Source organism: Schistocerca gregaria, chromosome 2 (genome assembly GCF_023897955.1).
Source record: "Schistocerca gregaria isolate iqSchGreg1 chromosome 2, iqSchGreg1.2, whole genome shotgun sequence".
Taxonomy (NCBI): Eukaryota; Metazoa; Arthropoda; class Insecta; order Orthoptera; family Acrididae; genus Schistocerca; species Schistocerca gregaria.
Window position 1 is genome coordinate 22,627,992 of NC_064921.1, and position 18,582 is coordinate 22,646,573.

At 42.2% G+C, this 18,582-nt stretch overlaps 1 protein-coding gene across 1 annotated transcript in view; it reads left to right on the forward strand.

The window, feature by feature from the left end:
• Positions 1-2,112: 2,112 nt before the first annotated feature.
• The window catches only part of LOC126334547 (PDF receptor-like), a 466,998-nt gene continuing 450,528 nt past the window's right edge, over positions 2,113-18,582 (forward strand). Inside the window, exon 1 of the mRNA XM_049996914.1 lies at positions 2,113-2,344. The gene's annotated coding sequence lies outside the window, so the exon portion shown is untranslated. The remainder of the gene's footprint in view (positions 2,345-18,582) is intronic.

Consider the following 18,582-nt stretch of genomic DNA (forward strand, 5'->3'; position numbering starts at 1 on the left):
GGTTCAAATATCGCCAGGAGATTGTATATACAATTCTCTTTTAAATCTTTACCAAAATGACTGTTATTATTTTTGATTAATTGCTTTCAGTCCTTTTTTAATTTTAATCCTCTGTTGCATCATTTTCATCATCGTGCTGATATTTTTATTTGCTGTTGTTTTTCTTCCTATCATTCTTCTTTCTTTTGGAATCTACCTGTGTCGCCTATACCTTGTCAATGAGTTCCAAAGAGGAGTGGTTATATATCGGTACCGCTTCAGCTCGAGTAGCAAAAGCGAGAAGTAGCAGTACGCTTTCAGCGCTGAAACTGATTTATCTTCTGTCTTGAGTTGCCTCTATCCGGTCAGCTGTAATCGCCATGAGCAAAGCAATCGTGATTTTAGTTTGGCTACAGATTGTTGGCCGCCGTTTCCTAGGCTACGTCGCACATCACTATGATGTGGTTAGGTTAGGACACGAATGTAAATTGAGGGCTACAAAACGCATCCTATGCCGCAGTTCAGTCACTGCTCGCTTAAAATCAGCTTTGGCCTTAGCATGTCGCATTCCCGCCATACCCGATCATAACAGGTCCTCGTTACATGAACAGCACTCGCGAAGTGACCAGGTGTGTTTGCGTGCTGCCTTTAACCGAGCCGTGTTTCATGTGGCAACACTGTAGCGCCAAGTGACAGACGTCATCATCAAGCAATTTCAAACGTTCTTGTGCAACGCAGCTCGCTCTTTATTCGCATGAGGTAATAGCCGCTATCGACAGGGGATCTCAAGTTGATACCGTATTTCTAGATTTCCGGCAAGCTTTTGAGCCCGCTTCTCACAAGTGACTTCCAATCAACCTGCTGGCCTATGGGGTATCGCCCCAGTTGTGCGACTGGATTCGTGATTTCCTGTCAAGAAGGTCGCAGTTCATATTAATAGACGGCAAAATCATTGAGTACAACTGAAGTGATATCAGATGTTTCCCCAGGGAAGCGTCCTGGGACCTCTGCTGTTCCTGATCTATATAAATGACCTGGGTGACAATCTGAGCAGTTCTCTTAGGCTGTTCGCAGATGATGCTGTAATTTACCGTCTAGTAAGGTCATCCGAAGACCAGTATCAGTTGCAAAGCGACTTAGAAAATATTGCTGTATGGTGTGGCAGGTGGCAGTTGACGCTAAATAACGAAAAGTGCGAGGTGATCCACATGAGTTCCAAAAGAAATCCGTTGGAATTCGATTACTCGATAAATAGTGCAATTCGCAAGGCTGTCAATTCCACCTGGGTGTTAAAATTATGAACAACTTCAGTTGGAAAGACCACATATACAATATTGTGGGGAAGATGAGCCAAAGGTTGCGTTTCATTGGCAGGACACTTAGAAGATGCAACATGTCCACTAAAGGTACAGCTTAACACTCTACTCATCCGCCCTCTGTTAGAATATTGCTGCTCGGTGTGGGATCCTTACAAGGTGGGATTGATGGAGGACATCGAAAGGGTGCAAAAAAGGGCAGCTCGTTTTGTATTGTCACGTAATAGGGCAGAGAGTGTGGCACATATGATACGCGAGTTGCGATGGAAGTCACTAGAGCAAAGACGTTTTTCGTCGTGGCGAGATCTATTTACGAAATTTCAGCCACCAACTTTCTCTTCAGAATGCGAAAATATTTTGTTGAGCCCAGCTTATATATGTAGGAATGATCATCAAAATATAATATCAAGAGTTCGAACAAAAGGTTTAGGTGTTCGTTTTTCCCGCGAGCTCTTCGGTAGTGGAATGGTAGAGGGATGGTATAATTGTGGTTCGATCAACCCTCTGCCAAGCACTTAAATGTGAATTGCAGAGTAATCATGTGGATGTAGATGTAGACTATAGTGAAATAGCAGTATACTTCCTCTGGACGCGTGCACCTGAAAGCAGACTACTCATGGGCTCTTGATAATGGTAGAAGAGACCGATCCCCCACCAAAACCGGGCCGGAAAGTGCATGCGCTCGGCTGCATTCCCGAACATCGGCGCGCATGCGCCCTAGGACGGGCCGCTTGACGCCCCCTCCACGCGATCTCCAGCTGTGGCGACTCCCAGCAGCGGACGCAACATGGGGTCAGTTGCTCCGTAGTCACTGCGGGGTGCGGACACAGAGGGGTACGTCCGGCGGCCCCCGGTTCGTATGCCGGAGTCGAAGCGCTCCGCTGGCGGCAGAAGGCCGGTTCGTCCTGAGACCCACTGGCCGGTGCCGTGCATCTCGAGTGCGGCGGACTACTTTAACTAGGATACGTCATTTAGATTAAGTCTGCGTAGCTTCTGCATTTGATCCTTCGAATTACCGGTGCTACATCATGTTTATATAGAGACAGCAGGTAAGCCATCTGTCTTATCCTTCCAGTTTCGCATGTCGGTATTCTGCCAATGTGAAAATTGCACCACGGGAGCATACTATGAAATAATTGCCCGTATTCGTGTACTGGTTTACTTCAGACAGCTCGACAAGCATATGTTTGTGACTCAGCCTTGAATGCACAGAAGTAACAATTTTGGGCCCGTTTTTGGTGATCGTCATAACTGTGATATCACTGTCTCATCTTTTGGCCTTGTTTTCCTGTTCCAAGTACTTTTTCGAATGTCAAGTAGATACAGTGGAGGTAATGTAGCCACGGTAAGATTATAGGAATACAGACCTATGAAATGAGAAACTCTAAGTGTTCTCTAGACATGGCATCTTACTTGTCGCTCTATTTTCTTATCTGGCTTGAATTATTCTTCCATATAACAGAGCTACATTAGTTATTCGATATACATTCGGAGCATGCCGTTAAGTAATTATTAATAATTCATTTTCCTCATAGATTATCGTCGAAAATATATTTCTCGACGCAGCACATCTGACAAGCCTTGTAAACGGAAGCGCGTAAAAAGTTTCGCTCGTTTTAAATGATAAGAAAACTACAAATAGGCAGTCCCAGTCAAGACTATTTGTATCTATGTGCCAAAATCCGTCCCATAAAATGCCTTGGCGCATTACTGAAGTTATTGTGATACCACTTATGCGTCTTAAAGCTTTTTCTCATTTCTCACTGATCTCAGCGTCGTTAACAGGGGTGGTGTTTGAGTGTAGGAATAGACAGTTTCTGAGAAAGGAGACGTTAATGAGGGAAAGTTCGTAGAGACATAATACATACCCAATGACAGTTGATCACACGTCGTCGCTTTCAGTATTTTTTTGAAATGTCCAGAAAGCATAGGTTAAAGAACAAGGTTCCTAGAAAACATATTTACTGACAAACCGCTTTGCCGTATACCACTGAGAAATTTCTTTGAATGAAACGACAAAGAACACTGGAGTTGCACACTTGAGAGTTTAAAGTAAAGGCCAGTACTAAGACCTATATACTATCTGCATCAGAGGCTACAATAACTATTAGTGTTACCACGGATAATGCACACAGTCAACTGTATGTTATTTCTGAAGTGTAATATTAATCATTTTTCACCAGAAAGTGATAGGTCATTGTTGTTGAATGCACCAATACAGTATCTGGTTTGATGCAGCTCTCGATGTTAGTCTATCTCAAGAAAATCTTTGCAGAGCTAATGCATCCTAGATCACTTACATTTCTCACTCACTACTTTATTCGAGCCAGATATATAATTTTCTCTAATATTCTGTCTCACTACTTTTCAAAAACTTATTTTGTACATTTGCTTATATTGTTTATCGCCCACGTTGCATTTCCATATTATGCTGCAGTTCAGAAACTTTCAGAAATTCGATTCCTTGCGCTTAAATGTGTACCATGCGTTAAACCTTTCTTTTTCCAGGTAAGTTGTTTCGCCATTGGCATGTCTGTTTGCATCCTGCTATGTACTGCAGCCATTTTTTATTTTCCTACGCAAATAGCGAAATTAGTTTTCTACTTTCATGCCTCATTTTCTGATCTAATTCCCTCAGCTGCATTTAACTAAACTCCGTTACCTTTGCTTTCCATAGGTTGATGATCTGTAATAATCTCTTCTCAAGACACTGTTCATTCCATCGTTGGTAACTGTTCATTCACTTTATTTCATCCCTTTTAAATCCAGAGCCCATAGAGTGTATTCCTATCAATATTTTCACATGAGCGTATTTACAAAACAGTTGAAGTGCGCAGTTGATGATAAAATGGGCCCATGGGCGCTATTATTTAATTGGGTGCAGTTGTTATTTTACAACGAAAATGTTGCACTCAATCATGTTATGTTGCTAAGACTCGTAAAAGAGCTCCCAGAAGTAAAGGAAAACGAACGGCAACTGCCAGCCATTCTTCAGCTTCTTCATTACACACAATTGTGGAATATGGTTCAGCAACAAAACGGAAACAGCTTCCTTCAAAAGCTGCGACTCTCGTTCCAAGGTATGCTGCATAAAATGTCTACTTTTTAATCAGTAATATGAATTATTGTGTACATTTTACGGCCTATGTTAATAAGTAGTGACGAATAACTATATTAGCGTCGTATACTGACTGGGCTGTTGGTAGTTCCTTCTGCACTGAGTTACTGTTCTTCACGGATTGACAGAAGCAAGGGACTGGGCCCCAAGGCGATTAGCCATTGCGGTACATTTTTCCGTATCGTCAGGAGTGCCGCAGGCAAGTGTGAAAGGACGGCTCTTATTCTCTGTGTACGGAAGTGATCTGAAGGACAGGACGAGCACCAGTCTGCAGCTGACGATACTGTGGAGTACAGAAGGTGTCGTCACTGAGTTACTCTAAGTGGACACAGGATGACTTACACAAACCTTTCTAGTTGTTGTGATGAGTGGTAGGTTGCTCCAAATGTAAAAAAAAAAAAAAAAAAAAAAGTACGGAAAACGATACCTTAATACATCTATACAGCGTTAGTAGTGTACTGCTTGTCGTAATCCTACTATCATATTGATTACAGGCGAGATGTTGCAAAGCGATATGAAATGGAACGAACGTTGGAGGACTGTAGTAGGGAAGGCGAATAGTCCATTTCGGTTTCTTGGGAGAATTTTAGAAGGAAGGAAGGAAGGAAAGGAGATTGGATTTAGCTTCCTGTTGACATCGACGCCATTAGAGATGGAGCACAAGATCGGATTTTGTCAAGGATGGGAAAGGATATTGGCCGTCCCCTTTGAGAGGAACCATACCGCCATTCGCCAAACCTAAATGTGGATGGCCGTTTTGAGCCGTCGTCCTTCCGAAAGCGAGTCCAGTGTGTTAACGAGAATTTTAGAAAAGTGTGGTACCGCAAGGGGTCACATACTGGACTATAGTACGATCTGTTCTTAATTAGATGTCGAGTGTCTGGCTCCACATCCGGTCGTATTATAGTAAGATATTGAAGTATCTCAGAGACTAGCTGCTAGATTTGTTACCAGAAGCTTCGAACGAAGGTATTACGGAGATACTTCGAATCCAAAGGGGAATTCCTCCAGGGAAGGCGACGTTATTTTAGAGGAACACTAGTCAGAAAACTTAGAATGAACATTTGATGCTGAATGCAGGAAGATACTGTTGCCCTTAACGTACATTTTGCGTAACGACCACACAATAGGGAGAACTTTGGGCTCTTGTGGGGGTATACTAGACAGCCGTTTTTCTCTCTCTCTATTAGCGAGTGGAACAGGAAAGGAAATGACTGATAGTGGTACAAGGCCCTCTTTGAGAAGCACCATACGGTGACTTGCGAAACATGTAGGCCTATCTCGATGTAGATGTAGAGGTGGTCAGATGCGTAGACGTTACTTAAATGGAAAATGAAGAAGGCAATGGGTACGACTGTCTAAAAACTCCCGTGCAGCGATTCGCTTGATTTGATGCACTGCAAACACACACACACACACACACACACACACACACACACACACACACACACACACTCCTAGGTGTGGCTCAATAGCCGGATCCAGTGCTGCCCTCCTTCCGCATAGTAGGTCATTGTCCTGGCCACAGTGCCACTGTACGCTCTGGAAAGGGATTTTCGCCTTCGTGGTATAATTTACGGACGTTAGTACTTGAAATGATATTAATTTTTTTTCTTGATAAAGGTAATTGAACCGTTCGTTTGAAACCAATCGACAGTGCACGCGTGTTCACTGGAGGGGCAGCTGTTTGCGGAGTAATATTACTGATATTTGCGGCGCAACGATAAAGCCGTTATTTAATTTCATTCATTTCGCGTCGGTCGTAGACCCCTGGAGTAAAATTAAAAGTCGTGTCACTTAAGCTAATAATTTTGGTCTTTCAAGCATTAATTGTGGTAATATCGTGTCAATACGACAAGTGACAGTTGTAAACTCATGTGTTCTTAATTCACATTTAACAAAATATGGCTTTCATCAACATATAATTTTTTGTGTGAGCGTGAAGCTAAATTCAAAATTCCTAAGAATTTTGTATTGCGCTTATGAGACTACCATTCTGTTTCATAGAAAACATACTTAAATCGTAGCTACTACGAATAGCCTTGACGAGCAACTACCATGGTAATTCGTAGCCAGTTCGCTTTCATATTTATCCTTGCAAAAGGAACAGTACGTTGTCTTCCAGAAAAGCTTCATTCCACTAGAAAAATGACAGAGTGCACTTCATCACAACTTTCCTTGGTATCATTCTGTCTTCACGGATTCAAAAGAAACTGTTTAACATCCCGACGATGGCGTGATCACTGGAAACGTTGCACAAGTCCCAGTTGAAGAAGGACGTGAATGGTAAAGGCCAAACCTTTCCTAATGGCGTCTCAATATGGGGAAATTATGAATAACGTAACTCTGAGTTTCATCATCCGTTCTCTCGAATACGAGTACAATGCGTTACTGTTACAGCGCTATCACTGTGGGTTTGGCAGAGATGTCGTGTGATCCTAAATCTTCGGTGTGACGGTGAGGGAAAGAGGGGGGGGGGGGGGGGGGGTGAGAGGGAGAGGAAGGGAGCAGGAGGATGGAAGACAGGTAATAAATTGTTTATTGTTCCGGTGACGTCGACTCAACAAGAGATTGACCACTTTATGATTAAAAAGAGGATAGATACGTGAATAATGAAAGTGTTCTCGTTTCTAGAAATGAATCTTAGCGGCATCCATCTCAGTGGGGTAAGTATGTGACATATACGGTCTTGCAACAGTAATATGCGTAGCAGCATTACAATCTGACAGCAAGAATTTGTTGTGACATATTTTATTTTGATGTAAGCTTATAGCTTCCCGCTTTCTTTTAATTAAAAAAATAACTAGTCACTATTAGAGACAACATTGATCTGTAGATAGTACTGAATGATAGAAACTAGTCGTAATTTAAAATACACCATTAATCCAAGCCCTTCCCCTGCTCCTCCGAGTCTTTAAAGAATCGAAATGCCATTCGTAGATCAGCTCCACGACTTTGTATGTATCTTCAGTGGCATATGCGAGTACTGTCTACAAAATAAGTAGCAAATAGAGTTAGCTGTCTAGAATTATTAAATTGGAACATCGTGTCTGATGCTTAGTTTTTGTGGCATGAACTGTGAAATGTCGATAAATCCTTCGCCATTCATATTTTTGCGGATCACTAAGCGAGACAATCTTTAGAAAATTCCTGAAATTATGTTTAAACTTTGTTGCAAGTCGTTAAGTGCTCCCATCATCCAACACTGGATGTGTATAACTTAGGTAATTTGTGCTCCGTGTTAATTAAAGCCGGCCGCTGTGGCCGAGCGGTTTTGGCGCTTCAGTCCGGAACCGCGCTGCTGCTACGGTCGCAGGTTCGAATCCAGCCTCGGGCATGGGTGTGTGATGTCCTTAGGTTAATTAGGTTTACGTAGGGGACGGATGACCTCAGATGTTAAGTCCCATAGTGCTCAGAGCCATTTGAACCAGTTTTTGTTAACAAAAGCTAGTTTCTCACGAAACCCAGTTTCTATGACGTCATATCTCTTGAACTACGAAGGAACGTCAGAAAGTATATTAGACATGTCGTTCTAAGCTTAGACCGCTGTGCAGCGGTGCACATTGTCAGACTGCACAACGAATATCGGGTTCCTTGCAGACATATTTCTGTTGCGGTACGGATAACAGCTGCATCGCAGTATGAATGTGAAATGGCACATAGACTGGAAACGTACTCCAAACTTGCGGTGTCCCTATATTAATATTGTGCGCAGGAACGTCTAAGCTGCACTCAAAATCGAAGTAAAATTTTCGTGGTGTATGAACCAAAGGCAAGGTTGCGTCCATCCGTAGAGAAATAGTGCCGACATTTCGGGCGAGGCCACACAGACGTAGAGATGCGGGTCGGGAAGACGAAGTCTTGCACCACACGATTATCATCTTTTCGGCAAGGTGAATGAACAGCTGCTGCGGATGAGTGCGTTCACACACAGTTTCTCGAATGGCTCCATGACTAATGAGCGTATTTCTTTCGTCGAGGAAATGGATGCCTTGTCTTACGTTCCAGTCATTGTTTATACAGAAGTGGTGACTATGTTGAAAAATGGTGTCATGTGTCTGGGCCACTTAAAGTGGAAACTTACTCGTCTGTAGTAATAATATGAAACTTAGTTTCCGGTGTCCCCTCCTATGCCGTACAATGATGTAATTTTGCAGGTGCTTTCAGTGACAGATGTGCTTACAGTCATCATAATGTGTTGCAAACACAGCAAGCAGTAGATGAGGAATAACTTAAAATCTAATGAATGATGATGAAGCTTTGCTGCTTAAACAGGGAAAATTTAGAAGGCAATAGGCTTTAACTTTGCATTAGTTTGTATGGGTGTCAGGAAGAAAAAGTTTCGAAAACGTTTACTTTATGTGTAGATTTGTTGGAAACAGGTATGTGTTATTCTTCAATAATAGGTTGAAAATAATCTGAGCAATATGCGAGCCGTGAGGTGTGCTGCATCAAAACATAAACATTAAAGTTACCGAAATTATAAATTGTATGTGACTTACTGCGTCAAACCTTCAACGTACGATTGTACGGAAGAACACGAGGGCACAGATTAGTGGATATCGAACGTGATACTCACGTTTTTAGAAATGAATTTTCGCAATATTAACATCACTGGAGGAAACTACGGGAAAAATACGTTCTTACAACAGTAATGAGTGAATTGAATGCTTTTTAAATTTAATGACTACTTTTATGCAATAGTGAAAGTAATTTTCTTGCCGCTCCTGGAAGCAGTTGGGCAGGCAACCTACAGTTGGGACTGGCTGACTGGTTGACAAGAGCTCGTCCCAGTAGATTGCCTGCAGACGTTGTTTAACAGCATACGTTTAGAGCACAGCGTTGTATGGTAGTGATACATTGACTGTGGGAAAACCGGAGCAAAAGAGAATCGTAGCATTTGAGATGAGGTGCTACAGGAGAATTTTGAAAATTATGTGAGCTGATAAGATAAATAATGAGGAGGTCTTCGCTGAATCGGCAAACAAAGGAATGTATGGAAAACACTGACAACAGAAAGGGACAGAATAGTGTATCTGTTAAGAAAGGGCGGAATGACTCCCATGATACTGCAGGAAGCTGTAGAGGGCAAAAATTGTATAGAAGGAAAAAGACTGCAATACATCCAAGGCAGCTTGTGGTCGTGCGGTAGCTTTCTCGCTTTCCGGGTTCCCGGGTTCGATTCCCGGCAAGGTCAGGGATTTTCTCTGCCTCGTGATGACTGGGTGTTGTGTGCTGTCCTTAGGTTAGTTAGGTTTAAGTAGTTCTGTGTTCTAGGGGACTGATGACTATAAATGTTAAGTCCCATAGTGCTCATTGCCATTTGAACCATTTGAGCCATACATCCAGGAAATAATTGAGGGCTTAGGTTACAAGACCTGCCCTAAGATGAAGAGGTTGGCACACGACAGGAATTCGTGGCGGACCGCATCAGACCAACCAGAAGACATGACTCAAATAATCAGCAAAACTGAGAGTCTAAAATGAACATACAGTCACGATATCCCTCGTGTTAGAATGCCTTCTTTATTTTTATAATCAGTTTAGCATATGTTGTATAATACCGCCACTAATGGTGATGTCTTCAACACTATCTCATCTCAGTCGGTAATGCAGCTAAATTCCTCTCCATCAGCCAACTGGGCGTCCTCCGGCTTTATCGAAACATTAAAATGTTTGCAATGCAATAAAGAAAAGACAGACAGATCATACTACGACCGATGCTGTCCTTTCTGTCCCACATCAAGAATGTTTCTGTTACCTGCCTATATTTCATTAGGTAGTAGTCAAGATATTCTCTTATCTCTTGGAATCCAATAAAGACTTCCTTCGACGTTAAAGTTTTTCGCGGCGGCGTCCTTATACAGGATCTGCAAAATAAAACTGGACCGGAAATTGCACCGTAAGATAAAAGAAAAAGGCGACGCATCACTCAGGAATTATCCGAATGGGACGGAAATCGGTAGATATGATGCACATGTGAAAATACACGTGATAACAACTTCATAAACAGTGGATAATTTATTTGAGAGAAAGAGCGTTGGTCCACCTCTGGCCCTTATGCAAGCAGTTATTCGAGGTGGTAATGGCGGATCGTCCTCCTAAGGGACAACATACCAATTTCTGTCCAATTAGTGCGTTAGACCGTCAGACTCGCGAGCTCTGCCTATAAGGCTCCCAGCTGTTTCAGTTTGGGACAAATCCGGCAACCTCTCTCGCCAAAGTTGGGTTTGTCAAGCACGAAGACGAGCAGCAGAAACCGTCGCCGTGGTTAGGTGGGTGTTATCCTCCTGATATGGACGACCATGCTGGCTTGCCATGAATGGCAACTAAACGGGGCACAGAATATCGTCGACATACCGCTTTGCTGTAAGGATGTCGTGGATGACAGACAAAGGAGTCCTGCTAAAAAAGAAGTGGCACCACGGACCACCGCTCCTGGTTGTCGGTCTGTAAGGGGGCCGACAGACAGGGTGGTACCTCACCATTGTCCGTGGCGCCTCCAAACAAGTCTTCGCTGCTCTTCGAGGCTCAGTTCGACACCAGTCAATGAGATTAGCGGCCGAAAACGTCTCTTGAGGCGCGCCAAACAACAACGTGATTGTCCCCCCTGCCGTACCACATGAGATCTTCGAATGTTGGTCTTGAGTCTCATTGGTTTTTATAGCACTTTAACTACGGCGGTACGTCGAGGTTGTTCTAAGCCCCGTTTTGTTGCTCTTATGCCGAACTAAAATGGGCTTAACCTTCAGCTAGATAACGCCTGGCCACACACGACGGGGCTTCTATTGATTGATCCTTGGCCAGCAAAGTGCCGGATTTCTCCCTAAATGAGAACATATGGAGCATTATTGGCAGGGTCCTCCAACCACTACGGGATTGGACACAAATTGGCACGGTGTCCCTCCAGAGGACACCCAACAACTCCATCAGTCAATGTCAAGCCAAATAACAGCTTGCAAAATGGCCATAAGTGGACAAACGCGTTACTGAGTTGCTCACTTTATGAAGTTTTTTCTCTTAAAATGGTTCAAATGGCTCTAAGCTCTATGGGACTTAACATCTATGGTCATCAATCCCCTAGAACTTAGAACTACTTAGACCTAACAAACCTAAGGACATCACACAACACCCAGTCATCACGAGGCAGAAAAAATCCCTGAGCCTGCCGGGAATCGAACCCGGGAACCCGGGCGTGGGAAGCGAGAACGCCAACGCACGACCACCTTTTTTTCTTAGTTTACTTCATTAACCGTAAGATAGGCAACACAGTCTACATCATCCGAGGCCGATTAAGTATGTAGGGTTGCCTATCTTCCAAGGCAAAGTAAAGCTCCGCCGTCCTGCTCTCGGACTAGTTGGAAATGACTGAACGCCGTGTCATCCGCAAGCAACTAAAGTCCTTTTGGAAACGCGATGTGTAATGGTGCGTGGTCTTCACACATTCCACCGGCCGTTATCGGATTTTCAGACGTTCTAGACTCTACTTATGATTCAAAGAGCTTCTCAATTGGCCCAAGATGCTGACAGCACCCTGTTCCAGTTGTTCCACTGTCAGTACCAGGAACTGATTGTGGGTCCTCCGGATATGAATCTTGTTGATATTTAGGATCAAAGAATGTTTTCTGGGTCAGTCTTATTTTGCTCACCCGACAGAAAATTTTAAACAGTAACTGCCTACCAGATAATTTGTAATTTCTTGTAATTTCTTCACCTTGATTTCATGTGCCCTGCCATCATATTTATAGATTTCCCTCCAGCCTGTCCTTTCATCCATTTCTTTTCTTTTTCCTTTTCCTACTTTCCAGTATGCTCATCTACAGTAATCACTGACAATTTTTGAATGGTTTCCACATAGAACGGCTATTTCTCTCTCCAGTACTTTAAAACATTTAACACGCGCTGATCGTAATCTTTCCTCTTCAGACCCATTGGATTCATACGCTTAATAAGTATTTTGTTTACCAAAAGCAATCCAGAACATTTTACCCTGTGCCCTGTCCCTCTAATTAACTCCTTCAACTACACTCCATAGAGAAACTCATCAATTATTTCTATGTTATCACTGTCAATTTTTAATTTTCTCTTTTTCTGTGCACTTGCTGTATATAATTTTGTGTCTAATGTCAAGATTATTTTTGGACTTTCTGTATTAAGTCATTCTCAGCTGGTTTGAACTAGAGACGATCTATAGGATGTAATCAGCAAAACGAATGTCGTACAGATATGTTCATTAACATATACTGCATTTTACCCAGTTTTTGGACGTATAAACTCCGCCTGAAGGAAATGAGCACAATTTTGATAATATCTTTCTCATAATCGTGTTTCACAAATCTGAATTTGTTGAAGCAGTAGGATTTTTATATACGTATTCTTCAGCGTTATAAGGGCCTTTGGTAGATATGTAAAAATTCAGTAAAAATTATGCTCAAATATTTATAAAGACTGTTTATTACAGAGATCATTAGGTTTTATGGGAACATATAGCCACAGTTTAAAAAATTTTTAAAGGTTTTGCATTAATTTAGATATCAGTGCCTACTCTCGCCACTTCATTTTACTCTTAGATTTGTACAAGATATATGTTAGTATTTACATATCTGCGAACAAAGGTAAACAGATTTTGTGGTATTGAAACAAGTAGAGCAATCGTGCTCTGAAAAGCGGAAAAAACGACTGAGGAGTGGCAGTGAAAGATGTTCTAAGTTCCATTCTTTCCCAAACTCGTTTTCGGTGTTTTCTGTTCTTGTTAATCGCTTGCATCTCCGTAGACTAGATGCTTGAGCCAAACCGTGGATAAAGTTTTTCAAAGATGCGGTAATACGTAGCGCATGGTCCTTGAAGAACCTATGTGAACATCTAGCGCTCGGACGTATAAAAGACGTGAGGAGTGGCTTTTGTTAGCTGCAGTTCTATTAGTTAAAAACATAATGCTGTATTTCTGCACTTCTATTATCACAAATAGAACATAGTACTCAGTATTAACGACATTTGGAACAAAATGCTTTTTCATAATATTTTGTTGAGAATTGACTTTCTTGAGATGGTGGCTGTATACAGAATACATGCTGTGTCGTGCAAAGGACAAGGCAGCAACTATTCACTGTTAATAAATATATTTTTATAGAGAAACATTAGATGTATGAAAGAACAGTCGACAATAAATACAAACAACAGCAAAACTGGAAACAAACGTGTTGTTTCGAAACCGGTAACGCCGCTTTATGTGTAAAAAGGTTTATTAAGAATTTCTGTTTTCTTATTAGCAGTAATTACCACATAAAACGTTCTTATTGGCACCTAGAACTAGTAGAATTTCGGCTGTGGCACTTAGAACTTTATTAATAAAGTACATAGTTTCTAATTTGTCTCGTTTTCTGGGTGATGCTGTTGTTGTTGTTGTTGTTGTCTTCAGTCCTGAGACTGGTTTGATGCAACTCTCCATCCTACTCTATCCTGTGCAAGCTTCTTCATCTCCCAGTACCTACTGCAACCTACATCCTTCTGAATTAGTGTATTTATCTCTTGGTCTCCCTCTACGATTTTTACCCTCCACGCTGCCCTCCAGTACTAAATTGGTGATCCCTTGATGCCTCAGTACATGTCCTACCAACCGATACCTTCTTCTGGTCAAGTTGTGCCACAAACTTCTCTTCTCCCCAATCCTATTCAATACATCCTCATTAGTTATGTGATCTACCCATCTAATCTCCAGCATTCTTCTGTAGCACCACATTTCGAAAGCTTCTGTTCTCTTCTTGTCCAAACTATTTATCGTCCATATTTCAATTCCATACATGGCTATACTCCATACAAATACTTTCAGAAATGTCTTCCTGACACTTAAATCTATACTCGATGTTAACAAATTTCTCTTCTTCAGAAACGCTTTCCTTGCCATTGCCAGTCTACATTTTATATCCTCTCTACTTCGAGCATCATCAGTTATTTTGCTCCCCAAATAGCAAATCTCCTTTACTACTTTAAGTGTCTCATTTCCTAATATAATTCCCTCAGCATCACCCGACTTAATTCGACTACATTCCATTATTCTCGTTTTGCATTTGTTGATGTTCATCTTATATCCTCCTTTCAAGACACTATCCATTCCGTTCAATTGCTCTTCCAAGTCCTTTGCTGTCTCTGGCAGAATTACAATGTAATCGGCGAACCTCAAAGTTTTTATTTCTTCTCCATGGATTTTAATAGCTACTCCGAATTTTTCTTTTGTTTCCTTTACTGCTTGCTCAATATACAGATTGAATAACCTCGGGGAGAGGCTGCAACCCTGTCTTACTCCCTTCCCAATCACTGCTTCCCTTTCATGTCCCTCGACTCTTATAACTGCCATCTGGTTTCTGTACAAATTGTAAATAGCCTTTCGCTCCCTGTATTTTACCCCTGCCACCTTTAGAATTTGAAAAAGAGTATTCCAGTCAACATTGTCAAAAGCTTTCTCTAAGTCTACAAATGCAAGAAACGTAGGTTTGCCTTACCTTAATCTTTCTTCTAAGACAAGTCGTAAGGTCAGTATTGCCTCACGTGTTCCAGTATTTCTACGGAATCCAAACTGATCTTCTCCGAGGTCGGCTTCTACTAGTTTTCCCATTCGTCTGTAAAGAATTCGAGTTAGTATTTTGCAGCTGTGGCTTATTAAACTGATTGTTCGGTAATTTTCACATCTGTCAACACCTGCTTTCTTTGGGATTGGAATTATTATATTCTTCTTGAAGTCTGAGGGTTTTTCGCCTGTTTCATACATCTTGCTAACCAGATGGTACAGTTTTGTCAGGACTGGCTCTCCCAAGACCGTCAGTAGTTCCAATGGAATGTTGTCTACTCCGGGGGCCTTGTTTCGACTCAGGTGTTTCAGTGCTCTGTCAAACTCTTCACGCAGGATCGTATCTCCCATTTCATCTTCATCTACATGATCTTCCATTTCCATAATATTGTCCTCAAGTACATCGCCCTTGTATACACCCTCTATATACTCCTTCCACCTTTCTGCTTTCCCTCCTTTGCTTACAACTGGGTTTCCATCTGAGCTCTTGATATTCATACAAGTGGTTCACTTTTCTCCAAAGGTCTCTTTAATTTTCCTGTAGGCAGTATCTATCTTACCCGTAGTGAGATAAGGGTCTACATCCTTACATTTGTCTTCTAGCCACCCCTTCTTAGCCATTTTGCATTTCCTGCCGATCTCATTTTTGAGACGTTTGTATTCCTTTTTGGGTCCTTCATTTACTGAATTTTTATATTTTCTCCTTTCATCAATTAAATTCAATATTTCTTTTTTTACCCAAGGATTTCTACTAGCCCTCGTCTTTTTTCCTACTTGATCCTCTGCTGCCTTCACTACTTCATCCCTCAAAGCCACCCATTCTTCTTCTACTGTATTTCTTTCCCCCATTTCTGTCAATTGTTCCCTTATGCTCTCCCTGAAACTCCGTACAACCTCTGGTTCATTCACTTTATCCAAGTCACATCTCCTTAAATTCCCACCTTTTTGCAGTTTCTTCAGTTTTAATCTACAGGTCATAACCAATAGATTGTGGTCAGAGTCCACATCTGCCCCTAGAAATGTCTTACAATTTAAAACCTGGTTCCTAAATCTCTCTCATACCATTATATAATCTCTGTGATACCTTTTAGTATCTCCAGGGTTCTTCCATGTATGCAACCTCCTTTCATGATTCTGAAACCAAGTGTTAGCTATGATTAAGTTGTGTTCTGTGCAAAATTCTACCAGGCAGCTTCCTCTTTCATTTCTTAGCCCCAATCCATATTCATCTACTACGTTTCCTTCTCTCCCTTTTCCTACACTCGAATTCCAGTCACACACGACTATTAAATTTTCGTCTCCCTTCACTATCTGAATAATTTCTTTTATTTCATCATACATTTCTTCAATTTCTTCGTCGTCTGCAGAGCTAGTTGGCATATAAACTTGTACTACTGTAGTAGGTGTGGGCTTCGTATCTATCTTGGCCACAATAATGCGTTCACTACGCTTTTTGTAGTATTTTACCCGCATTCCTATTTTCCTATTCATTATTAAACCTGCTCCTGCATAACCCCTATTTGATTTTGTGTTTATAACCCTGTAGTCAAATGACCAGAAGTCTTGTTCCTCCTGCCACCGAACTTCACTAATTCCCACTATATCTAACTTTAACCTATCCATTTCCCTTTTTAAATTTTCTAACCTACCTGCCCGATTAAGGGATCTGACATTCCACGCTCCGATCCGTAGAACGCCAGTTTTCTTTCTCCTGATAACGGCATCCTCTTGAGTAGTCCCCGCCCGGAGATCCGAATGGGGGACTATTTTACCTCCGGAATATTTTACCGAAGAGGTCGCCATCATCATTTAATCATACAGTAAAGCTGCAAGCCCTCGGGAAGAGTTACGGCCGTAGTTTCCCCTTGCTTTCAGCCGTTCACAGTACCAGCACAGCAAGGCCGTTTTGGTTATTGTTACAAGGCCAGATCAGTCAATCATCCAGGCTGTTGCCCTTGCAACTACTGAAAAGGCTGCTGCCCCTCTTCAGGAACCACACGTTTGTCTGGCCTCTCAACAGATACCCCTCCGTTGTGGTTGCACCTACGGTACGGCCATCTGTATCGCTGAGGCACCCAAGCCTCCCCACCAACGGCAAGGGCGATGCGATGATTCATGGGGGGGGGGGGGGGGGGGGGGGGTGATGCTGTAAGCAGTATAATTCTGCGGTAGCAGAACACCTTTCCAAACTTTCGAATACAAATCTGTTATGTAGAAACATAGATACGCCTTTGTCTTTTCGTTCTCCGTAGAAATGAGACATTTGGCATTCTGGCCGAGCGGTTCTAGGCGCTACTGTCTTGAACCACGCGACCGCTACGGTCACAGGTTCGAATCCTGCCTCGGTCATGGATGTGTGTGCTGTCCTTAGGTTACTTCGGTTTAAGTAGTTCTAAGTTGTAGGGGACTGATGACCTCAGTAGTTAAGTCCTATAATGGTCAGAGCCATTTGAACCATTTCGCACTTACAAGTTCTTTTGTTTTCCGTCTTCAATTTTGATTCAAATATGGATGCACCTACAAATTATCTCCTCGAAACAGTAATAAAATGTGGTTCAGTCACAGTCATTCGTTTATATCTGCTTCGTGTCGTACGTGCAGTTCGTTGCACGTAAATTGTCGACATTGTAGGCAGCAGTGGCGTACCTAACTGCTGCCCGCAGAACTGATCTGCACATTTGCTCCAGAAGGGCTGATGAGGTACTCTGTACAGAATGGTGCTGCTTATTTCTCCGGCCTTGCAATGAAACGGTAGCATCCGGCAGCAGCTGCCAACGACATTAACCCCTCTCCGCCTTTTCGGCCGCTAAAAGAGCGCGCTTGAGGCCAAATTTTATCATGTTTTTCTTTTCCCTTACGCCTATTTTTTATTTATTTATTCAGAAGCTACCACTCAGATTACCGACTCGGGTTTGAAAAGCGTTTCAGATTCTGCTCGCTCCATACACATTTTTTTTTCTTTCTCCTCTTTTGATTCCGAACAACTTGACTTTGTAAATTAGGAATCGTAGTCGTTGATCTGCATCAAAGAGAGCATCGTAATTCAGTGTGTCTGAAGCGTGAGAAAGGAAAAAGGAGACACAAAGCGTAGAAGACGATAATGCGAAGAGAGTCGTTGGAAAACTGAAACTTTCATTTCGTGGTGTGGAGTTGGACGGCGTGTGGTCACTAGGTAACAAAGCTGTTCTCCGTGAAAGTCACGCCTCGAGATCGAGTCATGTAATGACGCTCAGCTAAAATGGATCTGCGAATTACGAATCACATATGCTCATATTGTCAGCGTTTCGCTTCTTACGGCCAGAAACACCTGTATTACTTCCCTTCCAAGTGTTGCTAAGTAATTTTGGAAGTACGGAGCGATTTCTCATATCCTTGCCATGGACATGCTATGCTGCGATGACTTTTATATTGTATTTTTGCAACAGTTATACGTTACGAAACAGCAGTGCCACCGTTATTGAGAAGTACGATGCAGTGATCTCTGCATGTCCGAAAGAACAGGCACTGCTACGTCTACAGTCGTCAATATACACAGGAAATGTATTGGCATTTACGAATATGAATCACCGTCGGCTGTATATAACGACAAAGATAGTGACACAAGG